This window comes from Gossypium arboreum, chromosome 1 (assembly GCF_025698485.1).
Source record: "Gossypium arboreum isolate Shixiya-1 chromosome 1, ASM2569848v2, whole genome shotgun sequence".
In the NCBI taxonomy this organism is placed as follows: Eukaryota; Viridiplantae; Streptophyta; class Magnoliopsida; order Malvales; family Malvaceae; genus Gossypium; species Gossypium arboreum.
In genome coordinates this window covers 95,652,275-95,675,380 of record NC_069070.1, presented here as the reverse complement: position 1 = coordinate 95,675,380, position 23,106 = coordinate 95,652,275, and the positions used below count along the sequence as shown (strand labels likewise).

The window sequence follows — 23,106 nt, the reverse complement described above, 5'->3', positions numbered from 1 at the left end:
GTAAAGGATTTATGTGTCGAAAGAGCATTGTGGATGGGTTTACATCAAAAGAATTATACAATGCACCGTCGCTTTCTGACATTGCAAACCAAAATCGGGTTTCAATTTGTCAACTGCAGGATATTGCCCTCTACTCACAGCACCACAGTCAACCTCGATAGAATGTGCCTAATACATTCAATTTCCAAAGGCAAAAATATTGATGTCGGCACAATACTCCACCAGGAAATTACTAACTGCACTGCATGTCAAACTGGAATTTTAGTTTTCCCATCATTGGTGATGCTACTGTGCCCGCAGAAAGGGATCGTGCCCCGTGATGATGAAGAGGTCCTGGAGAATAAGGGCCCGATAATGAAGCCTCTATTGAAGAATGAGATGTGGTAAGAATAAACTAACAATGAAGGAGGAAGAGACCAGCAAGACAAGAAAGGGAAAAACCAAGGCAGAAAGTAAGGGGACAAACTGCAGAGACATCATTGTTGCGCAAAATGTAGGATATCGAGAAGTTGGCCAATTCTATCAGCAATAAGCAGACCAGGCTTGTCGCTACAATAGATCATATGGACAAATCACAAAATTTGTTCTAAACTTATACCAAGGCTTGTAAAACTCTTTTGTAGCTGCATTAAGTCAGTTAAGCCTGATCCTACTCCTAGAGTTTCCAATGTTCCCACCAATCATCTGAGATTATGAACCCTCATATGAGGAAGATGACTTAGGGGACTGAGACAGACCGGTAGAATCCCTTCCCAGTGTGCACGTCTTTGATGATGAGAAAGAACAGGACTCAAGGGACATTGAGGAGTGCATGCGAATGATTGATATCCCGATCGAGGGTCACTTTATTGCTGGTCAAGCGGCTCCTGCTGTTGAAGAGGAAGCTGGTGAGGGAGAGGAGGAAGTTTGTGTTGCAGTTTTGAATAAGAAGGCCAAGAAAGAAAATATTGAAAAATAAGTTGCTGAGAAAGAATATGTTGAGAACATTGTCAATGCATCCGAGTTTCTGGGTGCAACTACTGATAATTTAGAGTGAGATGGAGCTAGACTGGCAGAAGCTGTAGAGGTAACTAGTAAGGAACACCATAACTCATTGGCAATAGAGGTCTATATCAGACCACTCAAGGTGAGCCCTCCTACACAAGAAGTAGCTGATGATACCAAGGCAGTGCTGGAAACTAAGGAACGATCCGAGGACCCTGCGAAGCCCAAAGAAAAGAAAAGAAAGCATTCCAAAGATAAAAAGTTCAAGAAGGATGAGAAAAAGAGAAAGAAGAAGAAATATCGTGCAGCCACATTGATGGCCGAGGAAAACCAAGTTAGTTTATTTTAAGTTTTAACTATAGTATTCATGTATTTCATGTAGCTATAATTTTCATTTTGTTAGTGCACATTGTCATTGCATTTTTATTATCATTGCATTTTAATGTTAGTGCATTGGGGACAATGCAAAATTTAAGTCTGGGGGAATGCATATGGGGTTTGGAAATACACCTACATTTCAAAAAAAAAATTGAGTTTAATGAAGCATGCAAGGTTTATTTATGGTTAATGCAAATGTGTTTGAAAATTTTTGTTACATTCGAAGCTTAATTCTTGAATCATGTGAATTATCGATGAATGAGTTGGATAAATTTGACTGAATGTTGTATCTTTAATTCTTTGATGAATGATTTAGGTTGCATTAGTAATGGATGACTAGTAGCATTCCTTGAATCTTGAATGAATCTGCCTTTTACAGTTGCTTATATATATAGTTATGAATAAGAGGCACTCCAAAGTGGATGTATTGTGAAATGTTAAAGAGTGAACACTCCAATGCAAGTGTTAGAAAAATGAATATGCCCAAAGGCTGTCATTACATGAGTGTGGGTCGGTGCAATTATGTACTCCCTGAGGGTTTGTTGCACTCTATCGTTACTTCTTCGGAACAATGGTACAGTAATGCAATGATATCCCTTATTCACAAAAAGAAAGAGACATATATTGTATAATAAATGTTGTATTGGTAGATAGAAATTAGGATTTAAAGCATGATAATGGTTTTGATGAAGTTGCAGTCTTATTCATTTATACATATGTATTATCAATGCAATATTCTATCATCTGAATGTGACTCATTCATTGGGATTTTAGGTGATTCAAGTGGCTAGAATGATCATTTTCCTTAGTGAATTCTTGTGTTGCCTTGCTACTTTTTATTTTACTTGAGGACAAGTAAAAACTCAAGTTTGGGGGTGCAATAGTACTAGAAAGAACATACGTTTTCTCCCTACTTATTGGTTAATTTGTCCCCATTTAGTTATCTTTAGCACATATTTTAGGATTTTCAATTTAGTAAATTGCATTTTATAACTCAGTGGATCTTAACCTATTTTCCCTTAATTTTGTCATGTTTTGTTATTGATGTCGCTGCATGAGTATTTCTAGATTGCGCTCAGAATTGTCTCCGCACCTAACAGCTGTTCGGATAAGAACTAAAATGTGTGAGCTATCTAGTCTGGTATAACCAACTTGTACGTACAGAGGTAGCATGATTCTGATGAAAGGACACCTGTGCTATTTTGGAAGAATACAAATATTCACGTGAAAAAGAGAAAAAGGAGGCTTTTGGAGGGTATTATCTTCTTCAACCTATCTTTTGAAAATTTTTGACTACGGCAGCTTAAGCCTCCTACGGGTGAACTAACGTGAAAAGGATATAGATTAGCTCTTGATGAGGAGCCCTGAGTGCAACACAAGAGGGAGTTGAGAGATCAAGTCGAGATTTTCTAGGAATAGTACTCTCCACTTGTTTCTTTTATATTTCTTTTCTAAATGTTGGTGATTAGTTTCTATTTCATGTTTGTACGGAAGTATACATGATTTCTAGGTTAAATGTTATTTTATACACTGGAAAATGCAGCGACAGTTCAAACTAACAAGAATGACAACAGAAGTTGCTTAAGGATTAGAGGAATTTAATCTACTTGTTCTTAATAGTGTCCCACTGTCATCATCAGAAGGTGTGGCTAATGTGCATGTTTAAGTCTTAGATTAGATATAGAAATTAAGCTTGGTAAGATATTCATTGCAATTTAATGCATCGACAATCACCTATCCTTTTATACGTTGTGAGCACTTAGTATTCTGTTGCATGTTCACGTTGGGGATCCCAGTTTATCATTATCATATTTTATCTTATTATTTTCAAGTTATTGCTTCGACAACTACTCTCACAATTTATGTCATTTCTATCTATTTATTGCACTGACATTGATAGACAAAAGACAACCATCCTCGTGGGATCGATATCCAGTAGACTCATATTTGTCTACTATACTTGCATAGATAGTGTATGCTTGCACATTATTGCTTGAAAAATACAACCTCAATAATTTAAGTTGAAATCGATAATGTTTCAGATGTTGCAAATAGTATGACAGTTTCGTGGGCTGCCTACTGAATATCCAAGATTGCATTTATAACTTATTCTATAGGTTTGTGACTCATTTAGGGAACAGGGTGTGCCTAAAGACGCCCTGAGACTTAAATTGTTTCCATATTCTTTAAGAGATCGTGTGAGAGCATAACTAAATGCTTTGAGATCAAGGAAAGTGACATCATGGAATGATCTTTGCCAGAGGTTTTTGCTACGATATAATCCACCGAATATGAATACCAAGCTTAAAAATGACATCACATCTTTTTGGCAGTTAGAGGATGAAACATTATATGAAGCTTGGGAATGATTTAAAGATTTAATTCAGAAATGTCCGATGCATGGATTTCAACACAGGACTCAGATGGAAATATTCTATAATAGGTTGAATGCACATACAAGAATGGTAGTTGATGCATCTGCCAATAGTAAATTGTTGGATAAATCTTACAACAATTTTGGAAAAGATTTCCAACAATGATTATCAGTACCCTACCACAAGAGTTGGGACGTACAAGAAAGTTGATGGTGCCATGGAGCTTGTTGCAATCACTTTAGTGACTGCTCAGGTATCATCTTTAAATAATATGATTAAGATAATGAAGAGACCAACTGCAGTTCAAGAGATTAAAGTAGTAAAGCTAGCATGTGTTTATTATGGTGAAGACCATGTGTTTGATGGATGCCAATCAAACCCAGCATATGTGTGCTATATAGGTAATTTTAACCAGGATAATAACCCCTATTCCATCACCTACAATCTAGGGTGGAACCAAATTTTAGTTAGAATAATCAAGGTGTGGGGAATCTAAAAAATGTTGTGAGACAGACAGCCAACAATGCACCGTTTGGTTATACTCAACCTACACCGAGGCAACATGTCCAGCAAGGTTCGGCTTCATCATCATCATCATCTATTGAAGCCTTGTGGAATGAGCATATGGCCAAAAATGATGTCGTGATTTAGAGTCAGGCTACGTCTCTCTGAGCTCTTGAGAATCAATGGAGAAAATAGCGAACGCTCTAAATTCAACGCCACAATGAGTATTTCCAAGTGATACTAAAAATTTGAGAACCCAAGGGAAGGAGTAATGCAAGGCCATCACACTTAGAAATGGAACTCAATTGGATGAAGTTGCTCAAGATGCCATGTAGAGGAAGACAAATCCAGACCTAATCAGGAAAAGATCTCAGATCCTACTGAACGAAAAATAGCACCTAAAAAGGGTACATAAAGAAATGTTGTGAAGAATCAGATCAGGTTGCCAATAGATATGCCATGGCAAAAAAAATCAGCAACCTGAAGGATGATCACATTTTCCTTTTCCTCAGCGATTCCAAAATTCTAAACAGGATATTTAGTTTAAAAGGTTTGTAAATGTTCTAAAGCAACTCCACATCAACATACCACTGGTTGAAGCTTTGGAGTAGATGCCCAAGTATGTGAAATTTATGAAAGATATATTGTCAAAAAAGCACAGATTGGGAGAATTTGAGACTGTCACTCTGATTGAAGGGTGCACAACAATGTTGACCAATAAATTACCTCCAAAGTTGAAGAACCCAGGGAGTTTCACTATCCCATATTTAATTGGAAATCATTATGTTGGTAAAGCGTTATTTGATTTAGGGGCAAGTATAAATCTAATGCCTTTGTCTATTTTCAAAAAGCTGGGAATTGGGAAGGCAAGAGCCACAACAGTCATGTTGCAACTAGATGATCAGTATTGCGCACATTCGAAAGGTAAAGTTGAAGATGTATTGGTAAGAGTAGATAAGCTTATTTTTCCATCTGATTTCATTATTTTAGAATGTGAATCTGACAAAGATGTACCGATTATTCTTGGAAGACCTTTTCTTACTCCAAGTAGAACTTTAATCGATGTGCAGAAAGGTGAACTGACCATGAGGATGAATGATTAGCATGTCACATTCAATCTATTTAATGCACTAAAATATGTTTATGAGAATGAAAAATATCGTGCATTGAGTTGATAGGAGCAATAGTGGAGGAAGAGTTTATGAGATTTTGTCACAACAAATCTGATAGTGATGGAGATTCATTTGAGAGGAGACCTTTGTGCACTTTGTTGGAGCAAAATAGAAATTTCAATTTTGATGAACAATTCTTGCTAGCTTATGTGTATATGCATGGAGCTATTGATGTCAATAAAACGGGGGACACATTTAAAGTTTATAGACAACGCTTGAAACACTATTAGGCTACTCATGTAGAGCAAGACAAATAGTTCATTGATCTTCAAGATGTTTAACTTCAATATCTTAAAAAAAAATTTATTTCATTTTGTCAATTTAAATTTCTATTAGTTATTTCATTTCCTTTGTTTAATAAACTACAGAAGGGGAAGGGGTTGGTGACGTAGAGCTCATTGAGACGAATCCTGGCAATAAAGAGAATGCACCTAAAGCACCGAGGGAAGAACTAAAGAAAATAAAGTCTGTCAACATTGAGACTGACCATGAGGTCGAAGTGGAAGCAATCCCTCAGTTGCACCACCAATGGACAGCATTGCAATTGTTCCACCTCCTTCTACTAAACCGATGATTGAACAGGATCGTGAGATCGATCAGACTATTGATGAACTCACCAAATTTGATAATTAAGATGATGATGTACCACTCAATTTACTTAAAAGGCAGATGCGTTATAAAATGAGTGCACGAAAGATAACTCATCGCAATTAAAGTACCACAATTCAGTTCCAAGCTCGGGAATTTTTATCCCTTTGTTACATCTCTTTATGTACATATATATGTTCTTGCGTTCATGATTCATATTTGTACATGCATTTAGGAGAATGCATCCCTTAGGTTTGGGGTGTATTGTGCATCTAGACTACATTAGATATTTAGTTGAGCATGTTGTTTTAGTATTTTTTTTTTTGGTTCATTAGGCATTCGTTTTTCCATGGCACACATAACTGCCAGGAATTTTTTAAACTGTGATAAGTGCGTTTTTGTCTGTAATGTTCGACGAGGGGCTTAATTCTTCTATAAACTTAGAAAGTTGTGACAGTGGATTAGGTGATTTTAGCTTAGAATACTTTGCTTGTAAATTGATCCCTAAAATAAGGATGTCCTAATTCCAATTACAATTGATCTATAGTAAGTTTCTTTTAATAAACTTAGAGATTCTTGAACCCAAATTTAGTACAATGGTAATACTCAACAATGAATAAAGTGGCAATGCTTAAGAAAATTCAAAAGGAAAAATATCTAAAAAATGCCATAAATACTCCAATGCTTAGAATTTTCAAGTAAGTCAAAACCACTTTGTTTGCTCCATCGTGTTGTTGGCTAGAAAGGTGAGTCCAAGTAAGAGTGTGTAATAAAGAAAAGAATATTAGAGGCACTCCACTATAGTAATAGGCTGAGTAGATAAGGAGGTAGTTGTTTACTCCATCCATCTTTTTAGTCAAAAGCCTTAGCATCATAAGTATTCAAATCATGACATGGTTGAGTATTCGACAATTTAGTGTATGCTCCATTGCAATTGTCGAGTCAAAGAATCATGTGACGAGCTGAATCCCCTAATAAAAAAATATAGGCACAATAAATGGATATGTATGTAATTGAGTATGTATAAGGCCACGTAAAAAAGAAGAAAAGAAAAATGAGTTAGTTAAAAGATGAACTAAGTAAATAATGAGATACTTGCTATAGTGGAAATTGCATGAATACTTAGGATTTTTTCCTTTCTTTTAGGGCAATATTTACTGCACTGCCTTTGCTAAATAAGCTTATGAAACTTGATCAAATTTTAGACATAGGAGATTGTCAGGAACAAAAGTACAAAATGCTCTCTTAAAGGTCTCACAATTGAAAGGTGATTATGTTGCTATGGCAATTCTTACGTTCATGAATTCATGCATATCTTGCTTGAGGATAAGAAATAACTCAGGTTTGGGGGTGTGGTAACTCTTGAAAAAAGTTATAATTTATGCCTTTAGACAGGGTCAATTGTCTGTATTTATGCCTTTAGACAGGGTCAATTGTCTGTACTTTGCATTTTAGGATATAATTTTAGCATTTTTAGAACATTGCATAAGAAGCTTGGGCTGTGCTTAAATATTATTATCTGTTACTTTTTTTGTTACTTTTAATTGCATGTAGAAGGGTTGTGTTTGGTGGTTTGGCAGGTGAAGGATATGGAGAAAGAAATAAAGGAGTGAAGGTTTGCAAGGGCAAAAGGTTAGACAATTTTCCAACTTGTAAGCCGTGGCAATTCCAAGAAGATGACCGAGTCAACACTCAATGCATACCAAGTCTCAGCCAACTCTACTCGAACCAGAAAAAATAGCCTAAAAAAGAGGAAAAAGTATCATGATACCATGGGCTGATAACCACCTACCCTAAAGGAAGGGATTTTAAACCCAAAAAAAAATCTAAAAAAAGAAGAATATTTCTTGGGTTGTTGGATTTACCCTAGGGAAAAGCCTACAAAAATCCAAAGGAGGAAACCCAAAAAGACACAAGGGTAGAGATCCAAAGGCAAAACTAAAGGGTAGCGGTGAGTAGAGATGGAGAGAGGAGGACAAAGGCAGTCCCTCTTAGCCACCACAGAACATTGTGCCGCTGGAGTGTGAACTGGACATGCGAAAGCTATCTTCCCAACGTTCTTCTATTATTTCTTAACTATTTCTTTGTAAATTGATTTTATGAAAACAATGTTGAATGATATTTTGGTTTTGAATTTTATTTGCCAACCCATGAGCTAAATCTCATAGGGTTGGGATTACTTGATGAAACATTTATTTCCTTTAATGGTTGAAGCATAGATCTAAATTAATTTACTGCTTCATTCAATTGTTTTTATTTCTAAATTTTATGCGTACAGTCCCTAGACATAGACAACTGCGCAGCATACCCATAAACTAATTTAATTCTGAAAAAGGTTGGATTAACTAGACCAAAATTGAATGATATAAGCAAGTACTCGATTGATACTTGTAGTAGACTCTAGACATAGAGTAGTGTTCATACAGAAGGAAATAGTGAAGGGTACTATATTAAAGGCCTATAAACATGGGCAAGGTAACTTGAGGTTTCTGCTCTCGAAAGAAGTAGGCCACTTTAGAACTCTTTTGAGCAATAGATTGATTACAATTTTACTGAGATATTACTGATAGTAAAGGTAGATTCTTTGTAATCTTGACCTTCCAAATCGACATCGTATATCCCTTATCCTTTTCCATATTATCTTTTCCATCGCATCCTTAGTTGTTTACTTATTCACTTGCATATTATTCATATAAACATTTTTGTAATTACCATTGCATTTTTACTCTTGCCTTACCATGACATTTTCAATTATTCATCAGTTACAAATTTTGTTCACATTAATACTCATTTTGTTTACCACAGCATTCTTATCATTATTTTCCTATAACATTAATCTAACTTTATTAAAATAACTTTACCATTTGTATACCAAATCCGATCCTTGTGGAGATGATATCACTTATCACCTTATTACTTGATCCGACATGTATACTTTAACAACTTGCATATCATATTCACATGCGACAGACACTTACGAAGCAATTCTTTAAATCTCTCCCACGCCTCATACAAAGACTCAACATCAAACTGATGGAAAGTGGTGATCTCATTTTGCAACTTAGCATTTTTTCTAAGCAGGAAATACTTAACCAAAAATCTTTCTACTAACGTACGCCCATGTGCCAGGCCGTGTGCTAGGTCGTGCTGAACCTGTAGGGTATACTGACTTATGCCACACGACCAAGTCACATACCCGTATGTGAGGCCATGTGTGAGGCCGTGTGGAGCATACTGACTTAATTTCAAAATCAACACCAAGACAGTGTGTCACACACGGCCATGTACTTGACTGTGTATCACACACGGCTGAGACACAAGCCCGTGTCTCTGCCCATGTGGACAAAAATAGGCTATTTACCAAGCCATTCTGCCACCCTATCTTATGCTCACCTACACCAAACTCAATAACACCAAAACATAGCATTTATGAGTATCTAGATCAACTCCAAACAAACATATTTCATACCATTTCTAATACCATTTGATCCAAGATATAAAATCTCACAATATGCCATTCAATTTCATGTCAAAATCCACTATCATAAACATCAATATAACCTATCTCAAATATGCAAAATTGGTCTAATCTCACAATATAACATATTCATCAATTAACACATAATCAAGCAATATAAACACACAACCAAACCAACCAAATTAAGCCAACTTCCATGGCTATATGTACAACCAAATCACAAACCACACATCCAAGGCCATTTGCACATATATATATAAATGCAAAACAACCTAAAATGAGCCAAAACTCATGACTATGCAAAAACCAAATATTTAACATTTACAAGACATTTCAAATGATCAAATCCATTACTAACACATAACCAAAATGACCAAAGTCCCTATTGATGCCATATACTCAAAACATAAGCTCTAAAGTACCAATTTGATAATTGGATAGTGTGACGAAGTCTCCGATGATCCCTGAATCCGAGCTAGGTTTGAAATCACTATAAAACACGGGAAAATAAACAAAGTAAGCTATAAAGCTTAGTAAGCTCGTATGACATAAATTTGATATAATCATAAACACATAATTCAACAATTGATCATATGTATAAAAATTCACATCAATTAACAACCTCTTAGTTACTCATTCACAAAACTATATACTTTCTTCACCATTTCTTCGATTCAAAGCTATATGGTTTACGCACATACCTGTACCATCTTGTACAAATCTCACATACATTATCATCTTTCATTTACCCATTGAACCATTCGAAATAAAAGTCAGATACTCAAGGGTCTCACTCGATAAGTACCTATACCATGGCCTGTAGCCAAATCAAGGTAACTTATCTACGAAGTACTGATATCATGGCTCATAGCCAAATCAGCCAATAGGCATGGCCCAAAGCCAAATCGGTATAACTCACACCCGAAGTGCTATATCATAGCTAGAAGCCAACTCACCGTATCCCCTAATGACATGTCACTAGTATTCTAAACCATTCCTAAGGTTCAACCGGGATTCCAACCGTCGAATCATCTCCAAATCATTTCCAAACTTGTCCACAGTCACATAATCAAAATTTATGCTAGATCAAAGCATATAGAATACATTTGAAATGAAATTACAACATATGAACTTAACTCTAATGTAGAAACCACGAAATGAGTTGATTAGCCAAGTATTTTATCTTTTCCCTGATCCAAATCCAAATTTCATTTTTCTTAATCTACATAATATCAAATCCAACTCATTTAATCATCTATTTATTCAATTCAGTCCAAAATATACATTTGAGCTAATTTTACACATTAGCCCCTACACTTTCACATTTTTTTACAATTTAGTCCTTATTACACAAATCACAAATTCATACAAATTTCAAAACACCCATGCTTATCCGAATAACCATTATACCCCTAGAATCCCATATTTCTCATTTATTTCACATTTTAACGACAAAGTTTGAACATTTCTCAATTTAATCCCTATTTTGCATTTTCACAAAAAATCACTTAACAAAACTTGTATATCTATCAAAAAGTATTCATAATCTATCAAGAAACTTCAAAATACACATGTATTCATCAATGGCATCATTCAAAATCTTTAACATTTTTGCAAAATAGTCCCTAGGCTAGCTAAAACTAGTTACAATGATCACAAAAACATAAAAATCATTAAAACGGGACAAAAATCATACCTTAATAGGCAACGAAAGCTTGGCCAATTGAAAAGCCCTAACAATGGCTTCCAAGATTGTAAAATTCAGCTGAGGATGAAGAGAGTGAAATAGATTTTTCTTTTGTTTTATTTAATTCACCTTATTTGACAAATTACCAAATTATCCTTAATAATAAAACATTTATATCATACATTTAATGTCCATTAATGTCCACTTACCTTAATAATCGTCCATTTACAACATAAGGACCTTAACTTTAAGGTTCTATAGCTATTAGATACTTTTAGCTATTAGAACTCCATTTTTACATTTTTTACGATTTAGTCCTTTTTACCGAATTAACCAACCAAACGATAAAATTTCTTAACGAACATTATCATGCTGTAGACATTAAAATAATAATAAAATAAATATTTTGACTTCGAATATGTTGTCCCAAAAAGCACTGTTCCGATTTAACTAAAAACGGGCTGTTATAGAGAGAATAATAGAATGGAAGAGAAATGTTAAATAAACGATGAATAAGGGATGATTGAAATGTGAGATGGGAGTGGGTATTTATACTTGAGGTTGGTGAAGGAGTTTACTAAATATGGCATCAAAGATCCCTTAGATTTCTCCCACCTTTGGCCGGCCATAATATGTGGAAAAGAGGGTGAGTTGGTTGCTTGATTCAAGCATAAAATCATGCTTGAACCACGCAAAGGGTGGACAGCTTCTTGAACAAACATAGTGTGCTGATTTTCAATAATTTTCCAAGTGTTGGGACCCCTAAATAATTATCCCAAATGCTAATTTTTGGCTGCCCAAATATCCTTGTCGAATTGGGATTCTCTTCTCCTTGTTTGAACGATTTTGTGACCCATTTAATAGTCAGATTTGTCCACCATGTAGCACCATTTTTCATTGGGTCAAAACAACATCTTCATGACCCAATTTGCATGGTTTTTCCATCCAACTAAGGTAGAATTGCTCATGTCCATGCAAAAATTATAATAAGCTCTTTATTAAATCAACTTCATAGTCCCACTACATTAATTAAGTATAGCACATTAATAAATAACATGAAATAATTTAATTTATGCACAAAATTATCATAATAAAGAACAAATTTGCATATTTATAAATTCATACTCATTGTCGGAATATAAGCAAAATTCACTTAATTAATTAACAAGTACTCAGGATTAGTATTATTTTTAAGTAAAAATGTGGTAAACACTACTATAAAAAACCTATATAATTTAGAGTTTACAAGACTAGGTAAGCAAAATTTCTAGACGGGATTATTACAAAAATTACGAGTTTTAGGTTTTTATTCGAGTTTAAATAATATTAGGTTCGCTTTTGGGCTTAATTTTTATTATGTACGAGCCCAATATTGTATTTGTTAAGTTTTATTATTTTATTTGGAATTTTGATAATTTTAAGTATTTTAAGTTAATTAGGAGTTTTATGTTAACAAGAAAGTTTAGTTTAAAACTACTTTTTATTTAGCTTAATTAGTGTTTCATTATACTTAAGAGTTTTATTTGGATTTACTTAGCTAGCTTAAATAAAGGTCTTTTCATTGTACACAAAAATCATTTTATTTATTATTCACTTTGAGTTAATAAAATCATCTTTGAGTTTTCTTTTTAAGAATTTCTCTTGAGTTTTATTTTAGAATAGTTTTAACAATTTTTTCAGATTATGGGGATCATCTTCAGGCTTTTTCTTGCCAAGTTTTCTTTCTTGGAAGGGAAATTAGAATCTTTTGAAGGGGGTTGTGGATTCATCAGGTTTTAAAGGCTCCTTAGGACTTCTACATGTCGTGTTTATCTTTTCCATCTGTCCCACCCGATACCCAGTCTAGTCGCCATGCCCGAATATCAAGGTGTCACACCACCGTCTCATGCCAGATACAACAGGTAAAAACTCATTCTCCATAAAAACGTCTTCCATTTTAACATTTGTATAGGTTTAGAGTCTATCTTAAGCTTTATTTATCGTCGTTACATGCTAACATATATCAAATAGCTTTAAAATAATAATTAAACATGCATATGGTCTATTTTAGCAAAATCTCAAAACATCAACGTAGGTATTGATACTAAAGACATGGTATTGATATTTTGCTCAAGAGGTATCAATACCGCTTGGAAAATCAATACCAAAATTGCTTATTGATTCTCAATCAAAAACCCAACTATCAAAAAATATCGATACCCCTGCCAAAGTATTGATAATTCCGCCCTCGAGTATCGATACTCGGGCCAAGGCATCGATACCGATTATTAAGACTGACTTCATGCACTTCAAATTTTTCAGAGGTATCATTTTTAACATACGAATTTTGGTACCTCTGCTCCATACCCAAAAAATACAACATTTTAAAGCATATGAGTCATTCCAACTCATACCAATTCAACATGCTATCATATCATCACCAAATAAACACCAAAACGGCCATAATAATAGTTTCAAACATCAAAAGGAAATTCGAGCAATAGTCAACATGTTACAAAATAAATCCCAAAATCCTAAAAGCAATTAAATCATGGAGACAACTCAAAATATCATATCCAATACTAGTACAAAGACTACCACATTGCCTTATTCCCAAAACATAACCAAATTAACAACACCTACGAATAACGAAAATGGACTTACTTGGATCACCCCTCCAGAACCACACCGACACACAACTAAACTGCAAAGTTTAAGAAGGGAGTGGTTGAGCTTAGAAAGCTTAATGAATGCTCAAAGTAACCAAAATATACACACAATATCAAAGGTCAATCAAGAGCATACTACAACACATTCACAACAATATTCCATTCGAGTCAAAATTACATGTTTATGCTTCATTAATTTATTTAACAATAATTCGTCAAGACTAAAACAACATATACATGCTTTAATAACTCACAAGTTTAACTTATATATTCACAGGCATTCACAAGTTATATGAAAACAACCCAATACACAATAACATACGCAATTTACTATGAGAACATACTAGTATTTTCATATAACTTAACTCATTTAACATATAATTCACAATTAAAAGCATCCATCTCTTGTCGTATTATCATAGCATACAAGATCATGTCTAATCGATAAATTGGCATACCAACCACATCCTCATTTAGGCATACATCACATTACACATATAAACATTTTAAGATAATTTGGCACTTGAGGCTATGAAACATAAAACTAAGCTTTATCATCACTCATTGGATACATATCATATTTCACACGTTTGGTCATCTTTCAAGAATTCTTTTACAAATTAATCACATGAATATTTAAGCATATATCGCAGCACATATAAATCATGTTTAATCACATTCAATCACATTTTATGATAGTTTGGCTCTTGAGGTTATGAAACATAAAAGTGGGTTCTATCACCACACATCGGATACATGGATCTCCATCACTCCAAATAGACTCATAAAGTCAAACAAGTCCTATAAGTGAAGCATAAAACTAACACTCTCCAACACATCAATTGACTCATAAAGTCGAACATATCCCAAAAAGTGAAGCATAAAGCGAACACTCTCTAATAAATGAATCATGTCTCATTGAATGGAGCTTAGCTCACATTCCCTTATCTCTCCAAACTGTCACAGGGCCTCAACGCCCAAATCACAAAACACATATAGGTGAGTACTCACAATCCAATGGCATGCCAACTATATCTAACGGTCTCATAAGGTCACAAGGCCAAAGTATCCACAATTACACAATTTTAATTACTGATTTAATGCACATCATCTCTGTTCATATTCATCAATTCACATCACAAACTTATACACAATGCATGCTTATCAAATTCACAATTAATTGCACTTAAAGTGCCATAATAATGCTCATTGAGCCATCATATATTCGTCAACATATGAGTGCATTATAATCAATTTATCACATACAAAAACTAATTACATTATCATCGTATTCCACAATGCAACACATATTTATATCGCTAATACAACATCATTACTATCATTCAACATATTTAATATACCCACAATACAATATAATTCACAATATTGCATCATAATAATCAATTCATAGTTATTCACATATTTGCATAATTTGCCAAAAATAAAACAAGGAAAATAGAAAGCTTACACTCAAAACTTAGGATAGAGGTTTAGGCTATTCCTAAGCTCCCAATCAACACTAAGAATCATGTCTACAGGTAGCAACTCCAAACACTCACCAGTTACGTTTTCGTCGAAAAGTCGAATGCTTAAACTTTCTTTTCCTTGCCTTTCGCCTTGCTCGAAGAAGGTTCCAACGGTTCCAATTCTTCACACATATTAACCACACAATATATACTATCAAAATTTAGCCAAATACTCACTTAAACCAACAAAAAATGCAAGTCTAAGCTATATTCCTCAAGAAACTGAAATTTCAACTAACAAACTAAAAACTCAAATATCTTGGTCTATACTTAATATTTTTGCCTAAATGAATTCCATTCATCTAATTATTCACCTACAACTGATTCTCAACCTTTAAACTACTCAAAACTACCCAATTCATGATATCAAAATTTTTTACATATTTATGGCAATCTTCACAAAATTTCATTAAATCCTTAGAAATCCTTAACGAAACTTTAAATTAAGTTTAGAAACCTCTTAATCATGTCAAAACTAATTTAAAAACACATTGAAACCATATTTTTACTCAAAAACCTAAAATCTGCCATTAACAACCCAATTTTTTACTTTTATTTAAAACATACGATTTAATGGTTAATAATTCAGTTTTAAAAACTAGATATCATTAAAAAAATCATAAGGAATCTAATTTTTATCTTAGATGACAAAAAATCAAGCGTTTGATTGAAAACCTGAAAAACCCACAAGTTTGACAATGTAGTAAACTATGGTGTTTTGGGTGTTTTCCTTGGTTTTTATAGAGGTTTATAACTTAAAAGATGATAGAAATCAAAAGGAATTAGGATTTGGAGTTCAAAATTTATTTAAATAGAAAGAGAGAACAAGGGACAACAAGCATAAATGTTGGGGTTGTTTTTATGTGAAATAACTTGGAAAAGGGAAGCTTGGATTTTAAATCTGGTTAAATTGCTTCATAAAACATCTCAATTTTGATTCTTTTACAAATTAGTCCTTGGAATGACGGAAATGTGCAAGTGTACACAATCACAACAAGTAATAAAGTGACAAGTAAATGTCGAGTTATCGTACCCACAGGGACTATGAAAAGAATTATTTATGAATGCAATTAAAAACACTTTGGTGAAGAAAAATATTTTGATTTGAAGAGGTGTTTAAAAACTAAGATTTTCAACCAAGTAAAATAAATAAAGAGAAAATAAAAGTTCCAATGCACGATTTTAAGAGATGATTTTAATCAAGATGACATAATTGTGATATATTAATTACATTTCTTAACTTAGAATTACTAAACTCATGTTCATGTTGTTACGGATAAATTCACAGCAACTTGGCAATTTGCTAACTTATGAACATACTCACCTACCAAAATCCATTTATCGCTTGACTATATCTTTAGGTCAATTCAACCGATTAAACAAATTTTAATAAGCAAATGCATTAATGCACATACATACTTATGAAATTAAAAATAATCTCTTGTACATATCTCTATGCTAATTCAAACAATTAATTCAATATCATAAGCACATAAAAGATTACGAGAGATAACAATGTATTCCTACCTTGAAATAGTTTAATCACAATAATCTTGCAAGTTATGCAAGGCTAATGTACCGTTAAATACCGTTGCTAATTTAACCCTCAGCTACCTTAGATGATTAAACATGCACTGATTAAGTATCGTGTAATTTAATTACAATTTCAATCTATTTAAATAATTAATTCATTAGTTACCTTACAATTGTAATGCAAGAATAACTTAGTCATGGTTTTACTTAATCAAACATCTTATCAAGGCCTATAACAACACAAACACAATTTTAATAAATTAAGTAGACAAAATGCAATCAACCTAATATGAATTAAATTTAAGCCATATTAATTAAATTAAACATATCAGCATCACAAGTATTCATAGACATGTTCATAACCACAACAATAAAATTAAAAGGATAAGGAACAAGAATCAAATCCGGTATTTCTTCAAGGCTTAACTAAGTTGCTCCGCTCCTCCTTCTCTGCTTGTTCTTGTTGAACCGAGACTTCCATGAACACTTGAATGCTGCTCCAAGTGGTGGTTGAAGGAATCTTTTTCAATAGGTGAAATCGACAAGGGAATGGGGAAGAAAATGAAGGACAATGGAAGGGGATTCAAGAGAGAAATTGAGAGAAAAGTGAAAGGGTGAGAGGTTTTTGATATGTGTTTCAAATGAGCAGCCAAGGGGGGTTTTATAGGTTGAGCTAAAAATAGAAAAAATCAGCAGCGATAGAGTCCCCCCATGGCCGGCCACACATATGGCAAGTTTGAAAGTTTCAAACTTGCTATTTTAAGGTAGGGGCAAATCTTGAAAGGCATGAGTGGAGGAGTTTCAATGCAAATTCAATGAGTCTTCAAGGGATATTTTGCAAGCCAAATAATTAGCCAAACAAGCTAATTGGGTCAACATGTGGGACAATTTTTGGCTGCCCAGTGCTCGGTCAGATTGGTTTTCTCTGTTCAGCTCAATTGGGCCTCTTTTCATAATTAATTAGTAATAATTTATTTAACCCAAAATAATTTGGATTAAAATTAAAATTAATTATATTATGAATTAATATTCATAATTTGGACAGTCTTCGGCTGAAAAATTAATTCGCCTCAATGCTTCAAAAATCACTTCTTGATTTTGCACTTCTAACAGTGTCTATCGGGCCAAGTTTCTCCCTTTGTGCGAATCTATCGAAAATGATCAAAATTAATCAAACTTTATTATAAAATTAACTAAAATTCAACATGTTAATAATTTAAGTATAATTTAATTAATTATTATATTTTTTTGACAAGAATTACTACAATTTGCATGAATTTGAGTTAAAAAAGGCATGAAAAGTGTGTATATTTTTGTGTTTCCACATCCCAAACTTAATTCATTACTCGTTCCGATTAATGCAAAAATTGAAAAGAATTTCTTAAAAACACCTTTGAAAAATTCCTTCAGAAAAACATTCTTCCCAAAATTAGTATACTTATGCTCAAGAACAAGAAATTTGATATTTATGCTACTTAAGTATACATATCATTCTAATTTATCTCTATTATTATTATTATAGAAAAAATAGACTAAATTCTTTATCAATAAAGACATGTTTAATTTAAGATTAAGCTGTAATCATCAAGTTTAATTTATACCTTCATATGTTAAGCATAGCAATTTCTCTCCACTAATGTAGGTAGCATAGAAACTTGAATCAATAAGTATTTTAAATAGGTTGTAATATAGCTAGGCTAGAGGTTGGTAAAAGATAGATAAATTTTGACTTAAAACCCCAGACTCAGCTTCAATCAGACCTTCAGAATATTTACCTTCAATACACCAACTTATTTTGCTCTCACATGCTCTTTTGTACATCTATTTTCTTTCACGTATTTATGCTCTTCTCTTTTATTTTTCACGAGCATTTTGTTGTATGTACTACAATTTTTTGACCAATTGGTTCTTCTTTTCAACTTCCCCAAACTTATTTTAAAATAATAATCGGAATAGTACTGAGTCTAATGTTTGGGACAATTTAAAAATGATTAAAAGAGAAGTGATGGCTAAATATTGCAAAGGTTCAAATAAAATTAGGTCATATAGTCTCAAAGTTGGGTTGCAAGGGTTAAAAATTCATCAAGGTTGGCTTGAAAGGCTCAAACGGTCCAAACAGAAGTTGCCTAAATCATTTTCTACATTCCATGCCTCCTAGGATTTTGCCTCGAGAAATCACTAAGTCAATTGTAGAGACTTAAACTTTCATGCATGCCTAATTTTCTTAGGGAACTAAAAATTTTAAGGTATGATTTGCATGCTTTATTAAGAATACATTTATGTCATAATTTAGCCAACATAACAATTATTGAAATAATAGAATTTTATTCATACTGAAGTTTAGCATACTTAACAAAATTTCAAATTTTTGAACAAGATATAACCTAGTCATAATTAAAAGAAAATTTTATTCTAAGAGGAAATAATTTCAATTTTTCGGTCCCCCTACTTAAGATGAACAATGTCCTCATTGTTAAAAGTGAATAGATACTATACACCAGGTAGGATTCTAGAAAAGCGAGGTGAGTCAATTTGACTGCTTAAGTACCAAGCTCTCTCTAGATCCAATCCTAGACATATATATACCTATTGCCACACTTTGTACTTTACAACTTGTTCATTTTTATTTATGATTTCCACATCTTGTCTATGCAATAAAAAAATTCTAATAGAACCTAATCCTGAAACATTAAATAACCTAAGAAAGAAAATTAAATAAAGTTAAGATCCCCCTTTTTTATTCATTTGTAGATCCCTTAGAATCCAACTCATCTTTTGCTCCATCATCTTTGTTTTTACATGACTCTCTTTGCTCCCTCTTCGATAGTGGACTATATGGTTCAAATATGAACTCTAGAAACTCAGGCACAAAAACAAACGAGTCATTGTATATTTTTGTAAGAGCGCTTTTCATTAAGTCATCCCGTATTTTTGAATATCTCCAATAAGCTTGTTTCTACCACTGCATATGCTTCATTATGTCCATCAATTTTGATTGCTCATCTCAAAGATCTGGGTTAAGCGATTGAGTTCTAAACAATGAGACTGCCATGTCAGGTTCGGTTGCTAGTTCTATTGGTTCTGACTTATCAGGGATTTTAGCTAACTGCATTGGTTCGATCTCTGTGAAATTTTCTTCTTCTTCTTCTTCTTCTTTTTCTTCTTCTTCTTCTTCTTCTTCTTCTTCTTCTTCTTCTTCTTCTTCTTCTTCTTCTTCTTCTTCTTCTTCTTCTTCTTCTTCTTCTTCTTAATCTTCTTCAGGATCCTTGCTCTCTTCAACTCGTTGCTGGAGAACAAAATCTTCAGCTATTCAGTAGAGGTCCCAATCTGTGATTGTGCCCTGGCTATAACCTGTCTTCTTTACATTTGCAAGAACTCTAACTTTCAAGCACAAAATTGTTATCGTAAAGGGAAAGAAAGATGGGCCAGAACGTCTAGTGGCACAATTCCACATTTCTCTTAAAATGATTTTTCCTACATAAATGGTCTTTTCAGTAAAAACCGAGTATAATAAGACCATTCGCTCTAATAAAATTGTAGTCCCATGTGAAATAGGCATAAGGCTGAATCGAATAAAATAGAACCATACCTTTGCTAGTGGTGTCAAATATTCTCTGCAACAAGTGTGAATTTCTTACTTTGACACACTCCACCTAGAACCTAGAAATGTAAGTTCCTCGAGAATTTCTTGTAGATTTTCAGTCTCAATATTTCTCATCAAGGAAGAATATTCATCATCTTCGAAATCAGGTAATTCAAAGAATTCATTCATAGTGTTTGAGGTTATTGGTACCTTGATTCCTCGGATAGAAATTTTTTTCAATTCATTTGAGGTCAAATTCACATAAAATTCATGAACTAATTCCTCATCTGCACTCGGTCTTTTCTCACAAAACAACTCTCAATTGAGAGCTTCAGTAATTTGTCGAATGCGCGCTATAAAATCAATGTAGTTGCTTTACTTCAGTGTAAAGCTTTTTTTAAGGTGCATTTGTTGATTCTTAAAGATCCTTTCGTATCTTGCTTTGGCTTCTTCACAGTTGCGATTCGTCAATTTAGACAAAGGCACAAGTTCTCTTACGAGGCATGATTAACATGAACATAAGATAGAAACAAATATTTTCTTAAAAATTTAATTAGTATAAAATATTAATAAGTCAATAAATTGAAAAACTAAATAATTAAATAAAATTGAAATTTAGGAGAAAAATTTATCTTACCACCTTTATATAAAAATTAAGAACTCAATAAATAAAATTAGAAGTAAAAGAATTTAATCGAGGGATGGTTGGAAGGGTGCTTGGTGGCGATATAAGATGGATTTATAGTACACAAGTGACAAGAGTGTGCGATTAGAGGCAAGGGCAGCAGCAGCACACAAGGTAGCAGAGTGTATGGATTGGTGCGATGAGGCAGTAGCAATGTGTGGAGCCTTGCGTAGGCAGAACAGCACGCGTGTTCCACGAGGATGCTAGGCAACAAAAAGGTGCGTCAAGCAAGGCCTGGTGAGCTGCTGGGTGCGCCAGCTGGTGCGGAAGCTGCTGGCCAGTTGGCGCGCGCGAGCTGGAGCAGAGAACGGCAACGATGCACGCTGAGCAGAACATGCAAGGCAGTAGCAGCACGCGATGGTCGGCTAAAGCAAGCATGGGCATGAGCAGCTTTTGAGCTGGCTAGCGACGTGTGCGATGGGGCGGGTCGCGAGGTGCGTTTGAGGGTGGCTGCTGGGCAACAAGGTTGCTAAGGGTGCCGATGGTAGGTGTTGGAAGGAAGAATGGAGATTGGTTTAGGTTATGTGAGAAAATGTAGACGTGATTGGAATTTATAGTAAAGAGGGTAGGAGTTCAATTAGAATTCTTAAAACAAATTAATAATTAAAATATTCTAAGTTCTAATTCTACACAAAGTTAATAACAATTAATAAATAATATTATGCATATTACTTTATTATTTGCTATTAATTTATTGAAAAACTATTAATATGATCAGTTTTGAACAAATCCTAATTATATGCAAAGTTGATAATAATTAATATATATGATAATAAATATAATTATATACTAGTTACTTATCATCTTATTTATTAAATTAAAACATTTATTCTAGATGCCTTTGAAAATATTTAAAAAAGAGACATCTAATTTTTAATATTTACAAAAGAGCAACCAAATTTTGAAAATAGTTCAATTAAGTACCTAGACTTAAAGAAAATTTGAACTTGAGTTGCAATTAAAACTTAGATCAAAATGGACCCTTTTTTTATTTGAAAAACTAAAATTTATTTTTCTATTTAGGAAATAATTTCTCAAAAGATTATGTTAAAATCAATTCCCAGGAAAGATTGGAGGGGTCATAAGCGGTCCCGCTTAAGTTCCAATCTCCTAGACAGAATTTACTTAAACATGCTAATCCCGAAAATATACCCTAAATCATTTATTTAAAAAGAAAATTGAAAAAATTTAAATAACTTATAAAATGAACGAGATTTGATCCTGTTCAATTTTATCCCCCTTACTTTGAAGTTCGACAAATCCGTATGGATAAACTTGGTGAATCGTAAATGGACTGGACCAACGTGATTTTAACTTACCTGGAAAGAACCTTAATCTAGAATTGAATAACAAGACTTGCTGACCTACTTCAAATTCTCGAACTCGAATATACTTGTCGTGCCATCTTTTAAGTCTTTCCTTGAGTAATTTAACATTCTCGTATGAGAATATTAGGAAAGCATCTGTTTCTCTTTAGCAAGTTTAAGATCTAAGTTGAGTTGTTAGAGAGCCCAGTAAGCTTTATGCTCTAACTCTAAGGATTGATGACAGGTTTTCCCAAAGACCAACCTATAGGGTGACATCCCTAAAGGTGTCTTGTATGCTGTCTTGTAGGCCCATAAAGCATCATCCAGTCTTTTGGACCAATCTCGTTGGTTCAGGCAAACTACCTTCTCGAGTATGCCTTTGTTCTCTTTGTTTGCTAGTTTAGCTTGCCAATGCATCTGCGGATGGTAGACTATGGCAATCTTGTCCTTCACTCCATGTTTTTCGAGAAACCATTTGAACCATTTGTTCACAAAATAGGACCCTTCATCACTAATGAAAGCTCTCAGGGTTCCAAACCTTGTGAACACATGCTTCTGCAAAAACTTCATCACAACCTTAGTATCGTTTGTCAGATATGCCTTGGCCTCAACTCATTTGGACACGTAATCTACTACTATCAATATGTACTTGTGACCA

General features: G+C 33.7%; 1 non-coding gene across 1 annotated transcript; it reads right to left on the bottom strand.

The window, feature by feature from the left end:
* Positions 1 to 3,662: 3,662 nt before the first annotated feature.
* LOC128281703 (small nucleolar RNA R71) lies at positions 3,663 to 3,769 on the bottom strand. The gene has a single exon (XR_008271966.1). It is a non-coding gene; the product is annotated as a small nucleolar RNA R71 (small nucleolar RNA).
* Positions 3,770 to 23,106: the final 19,337 nt, after the last annotated feature.